The 15,545-nt window shown below is 39.0% G+C and overlaps 1 protein-coding gene across 2 annotated transcripts in view; it reads left to right on the forward strand.

The window, feature by feature from the left end:
* Nucleotides 1-15,545, forward strand: part of sipa1l3 (signal-induced proliferation-associated 1 like 3) — an 84,006-nt gene that overhangs the window by 28,753 nt on the left and 39,708 nt on the right. The gene's annotated exons all lie outside the window — the stretch shown is intronic.

Here is a 15,545-nt window from a genome sequence, read left to right on the forward strand (position 1 = left end):
ATGGTAATCATGATAGAATAATCTGATATCTGTAATGTATTAGGGCACACCTATAATATTTACTCTTTTGCCCTCTGACCAGTGCTTTAGCCGTGGCCTGAAGCTTGTAAAGTCATTATGTTACGAAAATATTGGAAATCTGTAGTTCACCAACAAATCTCTGCATAGAATATATTCTATGTTCCGGTCCGGAGCCTTCTGAAAATGCTGGTCTACGAATGATCCCAAGAGCCAAGAAGAGAAGTGCAGGTTCCAGAGTGTTCTCCATTGAGGGCCCCGTGCTGTGGAATGCTCTTCCCCCTGAGATTTGATCTGCAACCTTAGTGGAACAGTTTAAATCTAGGCTTAAAACACACTTCTATTCTATAGCTTACGAATTACCTATATTTCATGTTGACAATATCTGTGTATTATTTGTTATTGCAACATCCATTGCAGCCTGGTCATCCTGGAAGGGAAATCACCCCATGCTCTGTCCTTTGTCAAGGTTTCTTAATTTTGCTCATGTTGAGGTTTTTGAGTTTTTCCTTGTCCTCGTGTAGGTTTTAGATCAGGGTATGGTGTAATAATAGTCTGTGGTTTGCAATAATCTGTGGTCTGTGCAGCCCTTTGAGACTCCTTGTGATTACGGGCTATACAAATAAACATGACTTGACTTCACTGTGTTTCTTTTATTACAGAACAAGAGACTATTGCCACTAAGATTTGATATTTATGTTGATTTTAGTAAAATGTTTTATGTCAAACCAGTCCTCTTGTGGACATTTCTAATGAGGACCTTAGAATGGAAAACTGAAATAATGTTAAGGCAATTTGAAGGAAACTGGTGCTATTCAAATAAGATGGACTTTCCTAAAAAATATCTGGATGACATTTTATGCATCAAATGTTCCAGTGGTGTTCGTATCTATGTTTACGGAAGCTGAGTTACACTAATACTAGTAGTGTAGGTCTAAAGATTGTGGTATTGAATTTATTATTCAAGTACCCCAAAATATCGTGTTTATCACATGTAGCACAACATTACATTTAAGGGAATTTAACTAGCATATAAACTAATGGGTTATTCTTCATGTTTTGAATGCCCAAACATCTAATCAGCTCGCACTAGCTGGCTAGCGTCCCCTGAGACGTCTGCATGAGAGTTGCAACAGCTGTGTCAGTGCACGTCGCCCCCAGCACCCGTCAATACTGCTTTTACACAGGAGCACATATATTCCCACTGCACAAAGATGAGAAACGGGGGCTGCAAGCACAGCTGGGGGGCTTGTAGGGGGTCTCCATTATTGTCTGTCTTGCTCATGTATTTGCATTGTCAGCAGTTGGATCCCTATCTTGATAATTTTGATTTGAGTCTTGTTTTGCACATGCTTAGCTAAGCTTTTGGCTAAGATAGTTTTTTTAATTGACTATTGTTTTCATTGTTGGGAAACATTTCCAGTCTGAAAAAATGGATATAAAATAAATGCATTTTCAGCAACTGTGTTGTTAATAGATGTTGGCAGAAATTTAAATTTTCAATTATAGTTTCATTACATCTGTTTATCAATTTTCCAACACGTTTGTCCTCATTAGAATTGTGTGTGTGCGTGCATGCGTGCGCGTGTGTGTTTGCGCGTGCGTGTGTTGCGAGTCTGATGCGATTTTGGATTTTAAAAGACAAGTACATTTCCCGTGCTACTTTTTTTTTGTAAGAACGTAATTATAATGACATGCAAACTTACGTCATTACCACCTGAGAGTGTAACGCAATAAAACTTTAGGTCTACCTTTTAAAAACAGTTGAATAAATGGTCTTTATTGTCATCATACAAAAGTATGAAAAGAAAGAAAATTGGAGGGAGTCTCCTTTCAGAGTAAGAAAGCGATTTAGAGCGCAGCTGGCTAGCTGCAGGCTAGCATCGGGTAACCGCAATTTCAGCAAGTCTTGAATGTAGCTGTTTCCCACAAGTTGTAGCGCAAGCGTTGCTGACCAGCCAGGCTCGGCAGGGTTAGCTTGGAAGAGTTGTTAGCCTAGCTGTAAAAGTAGGCCAGACCAGCAGCCTTGCTATTGCTTTCTCTGCCGACACCGCCTCAGTCGATTCCTGGACGCGATAACAAACCTGTTGGTGATCTACATTTCTTTGCTCTTTTCTGATGTTAGGTCATCTTTGGCGGCCAGTCTTGCGCCCACTCAGCCCAGCTGTTTGACTGACAGAATACGCCAACTCCTTCACTCAAATAACAAAGGCGGAAAAACAGAACTATAAATCCTTGGGAAACAACCCTCGTGTTTTGCTAATGCAAGATTCCGCGACGTCATATCACAATAGTGATTAGATTTCGTCGATGGGGTTGTTTCCTTTTGGGTGGGTTTTTTTTTTTTTTTTTTGGTAGAAAAAATGAATGGAACTGAAAGTCTAAGCTACTCTTTTGTCAATGCTCAGGAATGTGTCTGACATTTCCTGTTAGTCTTTGCAGACAGATTGCCGTTTTGACCTCAAGCATCCACAACAGCCAACTAGCCCACTGACAATATCTAGATGGTAATCACAGTTTGTTCTGTCAGCCACCTGACGCCAAGAAACTTACTTTGATGGACCAAGAGAGGTGTGCATGTGCATGTTTGACATGTTTTCCTCATGACTCAGTACCTTTTTATGTGTGTTATTTAGAAAACAGCAGTGTTCGAAAACCAAAATCTTTCTTAGACGATATTCAATAGTACGATTGAAAAGTAAAATGGACGTTAATCATGCTTTAATCCCTCACTATATGATGCAGAAGAAACAAATGCATTGGAGTTATAACACAACTTTGCTTTTCCACAAACTTTTCAGCATATGCAATGATATAATTGTGCCTTTATCACTTACCACACACAACATACCACTTTAAGTCACTGGTAATTAGGTGTGGGGCAACGTCACCGGAAATTAGGAGGCTGTCAATGACAAATATGACTTCCTTTTGAGAAGATTTAGTTTGTAAAAAACTTTAAAAATTAGTAAAATGCTGATGTCCACAGTCTTTCTGCAGCGGGTGCGAGTAGTCTGCCTTATAGATTTTGAATGTATGCTTTTAATATTGTCAGTTTTTCCATCATCTTGCTTTGCTGCCACTTATCTTTTAAATATCCATTGCTTATCAAAGTTATACTGACTGCGACGTTGAATGTCATCCTGTCTATGGTGTTTTGCATTGTGTTAGCATCTAGCTAACAACTCAACACAATTGTTCTGTTCTATATCCTGTATACACTTCAAAGAGAATGATGACAATAAGCAGTTTTGAAAAATGATTGTTTAACTATTTTCAATCTTTTGTTTGTGACTTTTCAAAGTTTTAGCCAAGTAATAGCTTGTCTCAAAAACTCTGAAATTAATGTGGTTTTTAGAATTCCGGAAATAAAATAACTTTCTTACAGTGTTTTATTTTGAGGTTCTCTACGTGTTTGACAAAGTTAACAAAACATGTATTTAGATAGGTAAACACTCTATGGCCCAATTACAAGGGTCAGCAAACCTTTTAAGTCGTGTGTCGCTTTGGTTTGAAAAAAATGCACAGGGGCCTGCCTGGAGAAAAAAAAATAGCTGATTGATTCATTTATATTTTTTATATGTCAATAGAGAGTCTTAAATCTGATACCTCGGCAATACATGAGGAATATAGATAACATAAGCCAATCCAGTATTTCCCCCGTTAGCTGCTAGAGTTGTGTTTTATTGTCTACTTGTTTATAAAGGGACCATTTCATCCAATTGATTTTGAAACTCACAAGTTATACAAACAAATATATTTATTTACAAATAAAAACTATAAGAGTAAAAGCACAGTACTATATTTCGTTTTAAGCACTAAATTTGATCATTTGCATTGAAAAACTCAATACAATAGGGCTTAGTGTTTTATTGCATAAGATTTGAGATCTTGATGAACAAAATTGATTTAAAAAAGCATATACAAATATCTGTAGCTAGCTATTTGAATGTTGACCATGAGGCACAATTAAAAATGTAGTTTTTATGGTGCTACACAAAGAGACACAGGCTAAAAAATCCAGGTGAGTGTAATTGTCCTGTCTTAAACAAAGATTTATATTCTAAATCATATAACATCTGAATGGTCGTTTGCACAAATGTTTTGTTTGATAAATGGTAGTCAGCGTATACAGCTATAGCGGAAAGACTGGCGCTTGACCGTGGCAACATGCAGTGGACATATTCATAACTGCAGGTCATTGTTTGACTAGAGGCGACTTTTTTTTTTTTTTTCTTATGCTTCTCTGAGCCTCATTTCGCGGCCCGGATTAAATCCGTTGGCCGGCCTTATACTGCCTGCGGGGTGTAGATTGGTGACCCCGCCCCTTATATGTGCTTATTTCATTCAGTAAATTAACCGCTGCCTCCATATGAGAAAATACAGTGAAATGAAACGCCTTAAAATCCTCAATATACAGTCTTAGAGGGGGATGTGACAACCGGCTTAGACGATGATTGGATAATTATTGGGGAGTGGCAACGGGGTGACCTCCAGACATAGCCAGGTTCCGCAACGCTAATCCTCCGTACTTACTCTGTCAACAGGTCCACGTTGTGCAGATGAAAAACCCTCAAAGCCGGCACATTCAGCTGTCTCCGAATGGCAGCATATGGCCGCCTAATTTAGCGTAAGATGCAAGACAAGCATCTATAGAAATGCCAAGAATTCACACAATTTTGGTATTTGAGAAATAAATAGCAGATGCTTGGATCCCGCTGAAGAGCATGCTGTGGTGATCTTTTCCACTAATTTTAGCTCATTCACACACGCTTTGCTGGCTCGCTGGCACATGGCCGGGAGGAACATCGACAGGCTCGATCACCACCCGAGTTTCAACTGCGTTTTGCTGTGTGTGAGGGCTGTGCCAAAACCTGCTGCATTGCAAGACTTGCACCTTAATGTGCATCACAGTGGTGCGTCTTATTATTTATCACTCTCAGGTTGTGTCCCCCGGTTGCCAGCGGCCTGCGCCGCCTACAACTCTCGGTCATTTGCACCTACCCGTTTCTATGGTGACCGCTAACGGCATAATGGTAGTACAGCGACAAGCCGCCTCTCCGAGGGGTTTTAGTGAAAGGAGCTGGTTGTGTTGGAGATGACTTCATCAGTGTATTTTTCACTCATCATCTCCAATAACAAAAGCTGGACCTTCCAATTCATACAAGTGCAGTCACATAAAAATATTACCGTATTAATTCGTGATAACTCGCATTGTTGTATATTAGTCACCCCTAATCTATCACAATTTTTTTATAAATCCCTATTTGCGCGGGGGTGTTTGTATGTGGCTTAGAGGCTCGAAACGGCTGAACCAATTTTTGGGCAAATTTACACAGTTGTGCTTTAGGTTTCTGGGAGTGTTTAGTTAGGTTTGGTGTCAAGAAACCCCCAATAGATACCAACAAAATTGATAAACATCTGCTTTAGTGTACAAGCGGCTCTAGAGCTGCATTCGGCTATTTGGCACGCCCTAGTGGCTTCCTGGCGCTTTTTCAAAACACAACAACCCCATCAACTGTGTCCAGTCAAATGCCTATCAATGGCCAAGTCAGCAACGCTGGACCCTTATGCTTGTTTTTAACTACAAAATTGGAAAACAAAATTTGTTTCACCTTTTCTCTGCTCAGATATGCGGTCCTGCAAAGTCTGATTATCAGATACATCAAAAGAGTTGTTTCCCTTGTCATGCTTTTTCGCGTTTATTTATATTTTTCAGGACGACTTGGTGTTTTCGTCGCGAACATTCGTCCCAGGTACTGTTAATAAAAATCGAGCAATAATGAGATTTCATCTAATGCCTTTTCATATGTCATCTATGTCACTGGTGGTCTAGTGTTTAGGATTCAGCGCTCTCACCACTGCAACCCGGGATCGATTCCTTTTGCATCCAATGTTTTAGGGTTGCCTCTAACGATTATTTCTAATAATCCATTAATATGTCAATTTTGTTAGATAAATTGATAAATCCTGATTTAAATAAATCACATTTGAAATTTCCTCCTATATTCAAACATGAAAGTTTTGGATGGATAGAAAAATAGTGCACAAAACAAAATACTATTCTTTAGTACATAACAGTAAAAATCCAAGCGTCAAATAGCCCAACAATAAACAAAAATACATCCAAATGTATGTTATACACCTTTAAATATGTAAGATACTTTTTATAAAGTTCAAAAAATTGAAGCAACATCAGAGAATGTGAGTACTTTGTTGGATGTTATCCTATTCCAGTGATTTTCAACCACTGTGCCGCAACACACTAGTGTGCCTGAGAGATCAACAGGTGTGCAGTGAGAAATAATCCAAAGTCACTTTTTAAAATTTTGAATTTTATAATACATTTATGAATAATTTTCTGCAAATATTATGTCATTGTCAAGTGTCTGTGCTGTTTAAACTGGTGGTATTATAAATTATACTGTAATTAAACATACAGTGTCATTTTATCACATTTTTGGTTAGTGGTGTGCCGCAAAATTTTTCCAATGTAAAAAATATGCCATGGCTCAAAAAAGGTTGAAAAACACTGTCCTATTGTACATTCATTGTTTTTATAGAGCACTGGGTGTTGCATTTTGAAAATGCAGAATACATTGGATTTAGATCAAGATGACCACGTGCATCAAAATATGGTCTCCTAGCGCCGTCTACCAGATCAAAGTGATACTATCAGCTCGTCGCCAGATTAAGAGGAAAATCAATGCACTCTCTTATTTACATTGAATTAACATGCTGAGTGACGCGTAAATCGTTCGATACAACAAACTGATTATGAAATTTGTCTGCAACACTTTTAATAATCTATTTGGTTCAGTTTTATTGATTAGTTGTTGCTGCCGTCCAATGTTTTGCAACTGTGGCAATATTTTTTGACTGATCAATCATTATACAACTTCTTTTATACACTACCGTAATATATGTGTAGAGTAAATTAACCCCTTAACAATCCTATATAATTCCCCAAAAATCCCAATTCAAGTCGTACCCAAAGTAAATTGAATGCTGTTCTTAAACCGTTTGGAGAATATGGACGGTTTTGGTTTCTTTGGAAAGGTAACACTCTGAAACATATCCCAAACATAAATAATCACTGCAAGTTCTTTAACATTGAGTAATCTTAAATTGGAACACACAGAAATAGAACGTTTTTATTCTCGCATATGCTCCCAGCAGATTTGATCACTTTTTCTCTTAACCCATAATAACGTCTTAAAAGAACCAAACCTCATGAATGTTTTTTGACAAAGAACTATCTGTTCCAATCACTCTTTCAGAGAAAAATCAGAGTTGGAGAAATAACTGGAAACTCAAGAGAGCCATGACTTTATGTTCTTCACAAGTGTATGTAAAGTTTTTACCAGAATTGTATGTCAACACTTTTCCAAGAGTGGCCATTTGAAGACGACCAGTTTCAGCTTTAAAACCTCTTTAAACCTGTTAATGCAAGTTTTGCAGGCATGGCATCTAGAATTAGCCTAAGATTAATGCTTGATTGCAATCTTTAGCGCAATCTTTTGAATTAAGAAAAACATTGTAAATTTCAACATTTGTTTTGGGAGGGGTTTTTTTCCTCCGGAAAATAAATATTGCCCTTAATATTTTACTTTTGTATTTTCAGTTAAACTTAAACAGGAACTGATCAGAAATGTTCAGATTAGTCAGAAACCATATTTTATAAATAATTCAGGGAAAAATATGATCGTGATTGTATTTTTTTAAAACTGATGTTTTGCCCGTATTGCCAACGCCCACTGGAACATTTAAACCAGGTTGCAAGTTATTGGAAATTTCCTTTATATATTTAGAACCAACACCTTCCATTTCCAATCATACATTTTATCCTACACATTCTTTCTTTCCCAGGTTTCACAGTTGTTTGACTTTTGATGTTGGACTTTAAACCAGAGATTTGCTTGATTTGTTCCTGTTATACAAGACTGATGTCAGGGTCAGCCAAGTTAGGCTCACTGAGGCTTATCCCCTCAAATGACCCTCGCCTATCTTAATTTCCTAATTTTATTTTAATGAAGCTCATCTCCACAGGAGCAGAACCACGTGGCATTCACTCACACAACTCTTGAGGAAGCGAGCAAGTGAGCCTTCATCCTCAGCCTTATTTTTTATTTAAAGAGCAGGCCCCAATGACAATAGCTGCAGAAAAAGGCATATGAAAGGGATGCAAGTGTTTCTGATTGTGAATGGGGCTGCCTTCCCTTCTCTATTGGGGGTTCCTCCTCCTTTTACACACGCTACTACAGCATAACAAGCGAAAGCCGCTGCTTCATATCGAGCCCTTACTGCTTCTTTCTCAGGGCAGAAAATCAATATGCTTTTATCTTAACACCCGTATATACACACACAAACACAGACTGCAGAGGGATACTCCCAAGTGTTGTTAGCCTATTCATCCTATTCAAAACCAATGTGCTCGTAGTGCGAATAAGCAATCTGTTTAAAATGAGTTTTTCTTTGTGTTTAAGTTTTTAAAAGAAAATTATAAAAATATTTCAACCTGGAAAAGAAAGGTGTAGCAGTTTTTTTTAGACATGCCTTAGCAGTAGTAGCCGCATTCTCATACCAAGAAACAGGCAGTGCTCCCGGAACACGATGATTCATGCTTTGGTTTTAGGTCATCGTTTCATTGGTGTGCTGCTAGGCTCTCTACTCTAGTGTGTCCTTGGTGAGTGGATTGCACGCACATGTAATATAATTATGGTTGTTTGCCCATTAAGTTAAAGAAAATGCAGTAAAAGTGGAAACCATTTTTGGTGGATTTTATGATACAAGCACATATGGAAATGGAGATACAGAAAAAGAATGTTGGGTATGCAAGCATGGAGGTTTCATTTTAGCTGAATGCATACAAGGCATATACTTTGGAGTAAAACAATAATGATATCTGTATTTACATAGTTTTAAACTTACATTTTTAGGATGGGAAATGGTGCGTCCATTATGCATTTGCATCCAGTGTGTCAGTTTACGTTCTGCCTGCCTGTGAGAGACATCCCAGAGGTGTAGATCCACAGAAATAATTCCCCCGTTTTAGTTCATCAATATACAAAAATGAACCTGATCATTCAAGCTACATTCGTGTACTGATTTGACTGTTTTTATGGTCAATGTTGAACTTGTCAGTCCCGTTAATTTGCTCAGCTATTAACATTGCAGTGTGTCACCAGTCTAAGCATTTTGTTGGTCATACTTTAATTTATTGTCTCTTCTGCTTATGCACAGCAGCAACAGGAAGATTCACACATTCGCTGACCCTTTTGGGTCTCTCAAGACAATAAGCATGATGTGTGATGTTAAGTGAGCCCCAATTGATCAGTATTGATTAGAAGTGTATTTGTCATACACTTATGGGCCTCCCCCTCAGGATATAGAATGTCTGGTGATTCTCACTAACCCCTCTCTCTATTGTATGTCCTACTTGTATTGTGGACGATCTCCCCCTTCTGTTCTTTGACCTCACTTCTTGTTCTAAACAAGGTTCACATTATCCTTCCTTTGCTTCGCCCCTGTTGGAATATAATCTGATAAATCAAACCGTGTGTAAAAAAAAAAAAGGAACTTTCTGGATTGTTCTCCCATATTGAGCATTCCTCGTCATGCAGTATCATTGGTATGCAAAGTGCAGCCAGTTTTGTGTGCAAGGCAATCTCGTGTTTACAGCGCACATGCAATGCCTGCCTCAGGCACGTCTGGTGCTTACAAATGTCTTGTTACATGTCCTGCTCTAATTTGAGTGCATCCACATTGTCTTGAGTAGGACTTATTCAGAGTTGTAGTTTTTGTTGCGTTAAAGTGCTTTGTACCTGCCAGTATTGTTGCATGATTCTCTTTTGCCTTTTGGTGGATTAAGAGTTTGCTTTAGCATATACATAACAAATCATCCTCCTTTTTAAATGTTTACTAGGTTTCTTTTTAAGAACACTATTGAAATCTAAAAATATAGCTACGGCATCTATAATGTAACTTCAGGTAAAATGCTGAGTTAAAAATGCATCTTTTCCTTTTTGCATGAATGTTTGATGCCCGGTCACAGGGCTCCCTGCCAACACTTTGTCATTTGTCATATAATCTCTTCCTTTCAAATCACCTGCGCTGTCATCTGTTCCATAAACCATTTTCTTGACATTTCTTGTGGTCTTTTAAGCTACTACATGCTTGTTTTTATATTTCATAATTGAAGACTGATTTATATATATATATATATATATATATATATATATATATATATATATATATATATATATAAAGAACAGGCATGTCAAACATATGGCGTGCGGGCTGGACTTCACCCGTTCGATTATTTAATTCGGCCTTCCATAAATTTCCGAGTATGTCAGAAAAAGAAGCAACTATCTAGGTCAGGGGTGTCCAAAATTTTCAGAGAGTGGGACAGATTTGGTACGCTTAAAATGTTTAAGGGATGACTATTCAGCATGGCATTCTTTAAACCAGTATTTTTCAACCTTTTTGAGCCAGGGCACATTTTTTTGCATTGGAAGAATATTGCAGCACACCACTAACCAAAAATGTTATCAAATGACACTGAACAGTATGTATAATTACAATATGATTTATAATATCCCCAGTTTTTAAAGCACAGACACTTGACAATGACATAATATTTGCAGAAAATGATTCATAAATGTTGCTCCAGTCTTTTGGTAAATTAGGCAGACACGCTGTTGTTTCGAATTTCTGTGAAAACATACTCTTAATTTCTACTTGTCCAGAAAGCGGCGACCATTACATTTAACGTTTCTATTTGTATTACAGTTGCCGTGTCGGAAATGGAGTAGGCTAAAATTCTCACAGAAAGCCAAGGGCTACTGCCACCATCTGGTGAAATGGTGACCGTTTCTTGTACCAATGTATTTCATACTCCGGTCCACATTACTGGCAGGCCACATATTATTAATTTTACGACAGAGGTCGCAGGCCAGTAAACATGTGATCATGTAACTTGGAGCTCTAAAGGAGTATTACTAATAGAGGAAGCAAAAAAATTTCATCTCATCTCATTTCATTAGCCGTACCGCTCATCCTCATTAGGGTCGCGGGGGGGGCTGGAGCCCATCCCAGCCATCTCCGGGCAGTGGGCAGGGGACACCCTGAACTGGTTGCCAGCCAATCACAGGGCACACGGGGACAGACAACTCACTCGCTCATTCACACCTAGGGACAATTTGGACCGGCCAATTCACCTGAAATGCATGTTTTTGGAACGTGGGAGGAAACCAGAGTGCCCGGAGGAAACCCACGCAAGCACGGGGAGAACATACAAACTCCACACAGGAAGTCCGGAGCTGGATTTGAACCCACGACAGGTTCCCATGACATGAACTGTGCCGCACAAGCGCTAACCACTGCGCCGCCGTGCTGCCCATAAGCAAAAAAAATTGGTTAGGTCAAATACTGTAAATAATTTTCATAGCACTAACTAATGTTTTTCTGCATTTTTAAACTCCTTCCAGAAATATAACAGTTGGCCAAGGTTTGCCTTGTTACTCAATACACACTGTAGAGTTAAGATCTTGGGCTCTAGCCTGAACCTGGCCTAAGATTAGGTCCCAGTTCGGGCTTAAAATTTCAATCATCTCCCTTTTTTTTCCCCCTTCGTAGAGGATCTGCTCAGCATGCAATTACTTTTACTCAAGTGATTATTTAGGTGACTGCTTTTTACCTCTACCTGCAACCTCCAAATCATGCGTTTTGACTACCGTATTTTCCGCACTAAAGGGCGCACCGGGTTATAGGGCGCACCCCCAAAAAATAGTTTTTGGTCCTATATCTTCCATAGATAAGGCGCACCGGATTATAAGGCGCTACAATGGGAACGTCGACAAGACAGTCAGATGATTCAGTCCAACTGATTACCCCCTTAACATTCCCAAAGCTTGCAAAGAAGCAAATACGTGTCATAGACACGTGCGGATGCGGTGTCCGTACGATGTCACTCAAATGCATCATTTCAAATATCATTCGGAAGGTTAAAGTCTTGGGATTCAAGAAATGCCAAACATTTCTTAGTTTCTATTTTCTTTTTCGCTCGCAACTTTACTGTGCATATGACAATAAACACTTGGAATTGAGTTTAATTTACTCAACTCATCACAGCAACATCAAGATCGTTCTAAAACAAGATATCGGGAAAATATAAAGCCGCGTAGCTCACCTAAGTTCTCACGTTCAATAATGATACGCAATCATGGTCTTTTTACAACCGTGAGTGAAGTAAATCCAGGAGTAAATTATTTGCAAATACAGACTAATAAAACATGTTTCTTTATGGTGTACTTTAGCAAGCTTGCTAAGCTTGCTAAACTTGCTACGCCATTGCTAAACTCTGCCAATTGCAGGGTTTGTTTTGGCCATCTAGCCAATCCGAGGCTCCGAATAACTTCAGCCAATAGCGATAGATTTAACGGATGATTCACACATCTTTTTCGGCCAATTGCAGGGTTTGTTTCGGCCCTCTAGCCAATCCGAGGCTCTGAATAACTTCAGCCAATAGCGATCGATTCAACGGATGATTGATACATCTTTTTCGGCCAATTGCAGGGTTTGTTTTGGCGCTCTAGCCAATCCGAGGCTCCAAATAACTTCAGCCAATAGTGATCGATTCAAATGATGATTGACACATTGGTTAGCCAATGAAACGCCAGTATATAAATCCCAGCATACACCGCGGACTACTCCACGTTCGGGGAAAAATCGAGTCGGCGGCTGTTGCGTAAGTTGCGAGACCTTGTGATTTAATGTTGATCCATAACAGCTCAGTAGCCTAGATGGTAGTGTGCCCGCTTTGAGACTGGGAGGTCGCTGGTTCGCGCCTCGACCGAGACATACCTAATTGGTATAATGGCGGCGCCCTCTGGCTGCGGCTGCATCGACTCGCTACAACGGGTCAGGTGTATCGACATTTCGTTCTGTGTACATTGTTACAAAGAATGACAATACAAAGGAAATTATTATTATTATTATAAATAAGACGCACTGTATTATAAGGCGCATGGTCAGCTTTTTAAAAAAATTAAGACTTTTAGGTGCGCCTTATAGTGCGGAAAATACGGTACTTTGACTTGATGTTTACCTCGTGAACTGAATGCTATAAAGAACCACCCAATCAAGATGGAGGGGACATCACCAATCATTTAACTTTTTTCCACAGTCATTTTTTCTGAAGTAACAGTACTTTAACTTGAGCAACACTTCAGCGCTGCAGTTTGGCGCCAAAGTGCGTACTATGGCGCGCAAGTTATATTATTCAGATAGGGCCAATTTTACCTCTAGTAAGCGGGTAATGTTAAGGAGGAGTAGTCGTCTGTTTTGGCCTTTTGGTTTGGCTTTAGAGGAATGCATGAGTTTGATACAGTTTTATCCATCAAACTACATAAAATAGCTTTGTTTAAACAATCAGCGGTTACCCTCAGTTTACAGACTTGATTCTTCATGGCGTAACTAAGGATGTGAAAATAATTGACAGGCAGACAGTCAGGTGCTCTCCTTTCATGAGGCATAAGCTGTCTGCTTCCCACTCCCATGACAGAGGTCATTGGTAAAGATCAGACCACGCTCAGCCCCATCGCCCCTCTGCCTCCTCTCCAAGGCACATAATGAAGCCATTCTGAAACGCCTGCAGCTGCGTCAGGATAATCTGGGATTGAGCCTGATACTGGATCACAGGACTGCTCTCTGGATGAGCAGAAAGCTTGAATGGAGTGGGAGACTCTTTTGCCTTTGCTTTACCATAGGGAAAATCTTTTACTCTAAATGAGTCTTGTTCAGTTTTGTTTAGAGTGTTTATTTATAGAGACACAGAATATACTTTACTCTCAACTCACAAAGTGCCTTGTTCATCAAAGATGTCATCTAACCTCTTTCTCGTACATTGTAGCAGATGGAGCTCGCTGTTACTGAGCTAGTCTACTTAAAAGCAATTTTTGCGGAATGATCAAAAATGAAGGTAGATTTGATTTAAATTGGGTTCATTGTCTAAAATCCGGAACAAAACAGTTGTTCTGTAGTCCAGAACAAACCAGTTACAAAGTAGTAGTTTCAAAAGTGCTTCTTTCAATGTCTATGATGTTTTTGAGATTTTGAATCAATTTCTGTGCATGAGCAGAATTTCTGAATTGTGTTTGGCCTAATAGTTAACAGCTATAAAGTGATGTGAACTCTGCTGAGGACACAAGTCTTGAAGTATCTCGCCAGTAAACCAATCAACAGAACACGCACCTCTCTCGTGTCAGACTTGGCACCCACTGATGCTTAGTCACGACTTCATGCCGCGTTACTCTTTTTGAATGCTTTTGGTGTGGAAATGGGCTTCTGCAGCAGCCAAACGTTGTATTGGTTTAAACCTGCTAGGGATCTGTGAGAGACCACACCCTTTGGTTATGTGTTGTGTGAATGCATATGTACTTGAGTGCACAATGTGAGTGATAATAACTTCCCTTGTCAGCTTCCAAGGGATTAGACTCAACGGAAGAAATCCTCCCTCATGTCGCTGCACCTTATTATCCTGTATGTCTTTTCCCCGACTCCCTCGCTTTGTTTTTTTGTTGTGATAGGTCCTTTTAAAATTAGTGCTTCATTTTCTTTTGGGTACTATTTAGTTTACAAAAGCTATGCTATGTTAAGCCTTGGGCTGCAACTAACAACTATGTGCAACATGGCGCCCCCCATGGCAGACTTGTTTGCTTGCTTCATGCGTGCTTGCGGCTTTTCGGTTTTTTGCTTATGTGTTTTCTTTTCTTTTAAATATACTACACTTTGGTATCTTATTTCCATAACTCCTCTTGAGTTGATCTTGTATTTTTATCTTTTTAATATTTGTAATATTATTTTATGTACACATGTATAGAGTTTCTTAGTTTATTACACTGGCAACTCTGTGGACAGCAAAGTAAGGATTTTATTGTGCAGGGAATCGTGGTTCTTTACTGAGCATATGACAATAAACGCTTCGAATTTGAATTTAATAGTCCACTATTCACCGACTTCTTTATTACTGTAAACCACATTTGCAGCGGTGTAACAATAAGTATAACAAATATGATGTGCATTTTGTACATACAATGGTTAACCACTAAGTCTAAGAAAAGTACTTAAAACTTCTCAACAGTTTGAAATCAAATGGTTTTATTTACTGATGTTTGCTCTTTGGACTGCATGCGTTTAATTTCAAATCCGGTTGCTCTGGCATAGCGCTCAAGCTCTCTTTTATTGCCAAATATACTTATGTAAATTATACACTGCATGTCATTAAACCTGTATTCGCTTGAACGCTACTTTAATTTCACCAAGACGAGTTAGTCTCTATTTTGTTCAAGTGCCTGACATGATCTTTAAATATTCAGGCGTCACCAACCTACTGCCATAATACGCAAGGTCTGCTTTGCAAACTTTGCAATAGGCTAAAATGCTTCCAAACTTCAGAAGTTTTGGTACGCGTAGTTGACGTTGACGCGATTTTTGTATGTTCATGGTACTGCTCCAGACAGAGA

Source organism: Urocampus carinirostris, chromosome 10, assembly GCF_059441175.1.
Source record: "Urocampus carinirostris isolate Australia breed hairy pipefish chromosome 10, RoL_Ucar_1.0, whole genome shotgun sequence".
Lineage (NCBI taxonomy): Eukaryota > Metazoa > Chordata > Actinopteri > Syngnathiformes > Syngnathidae > Urocampus > Urocampus carinirostris.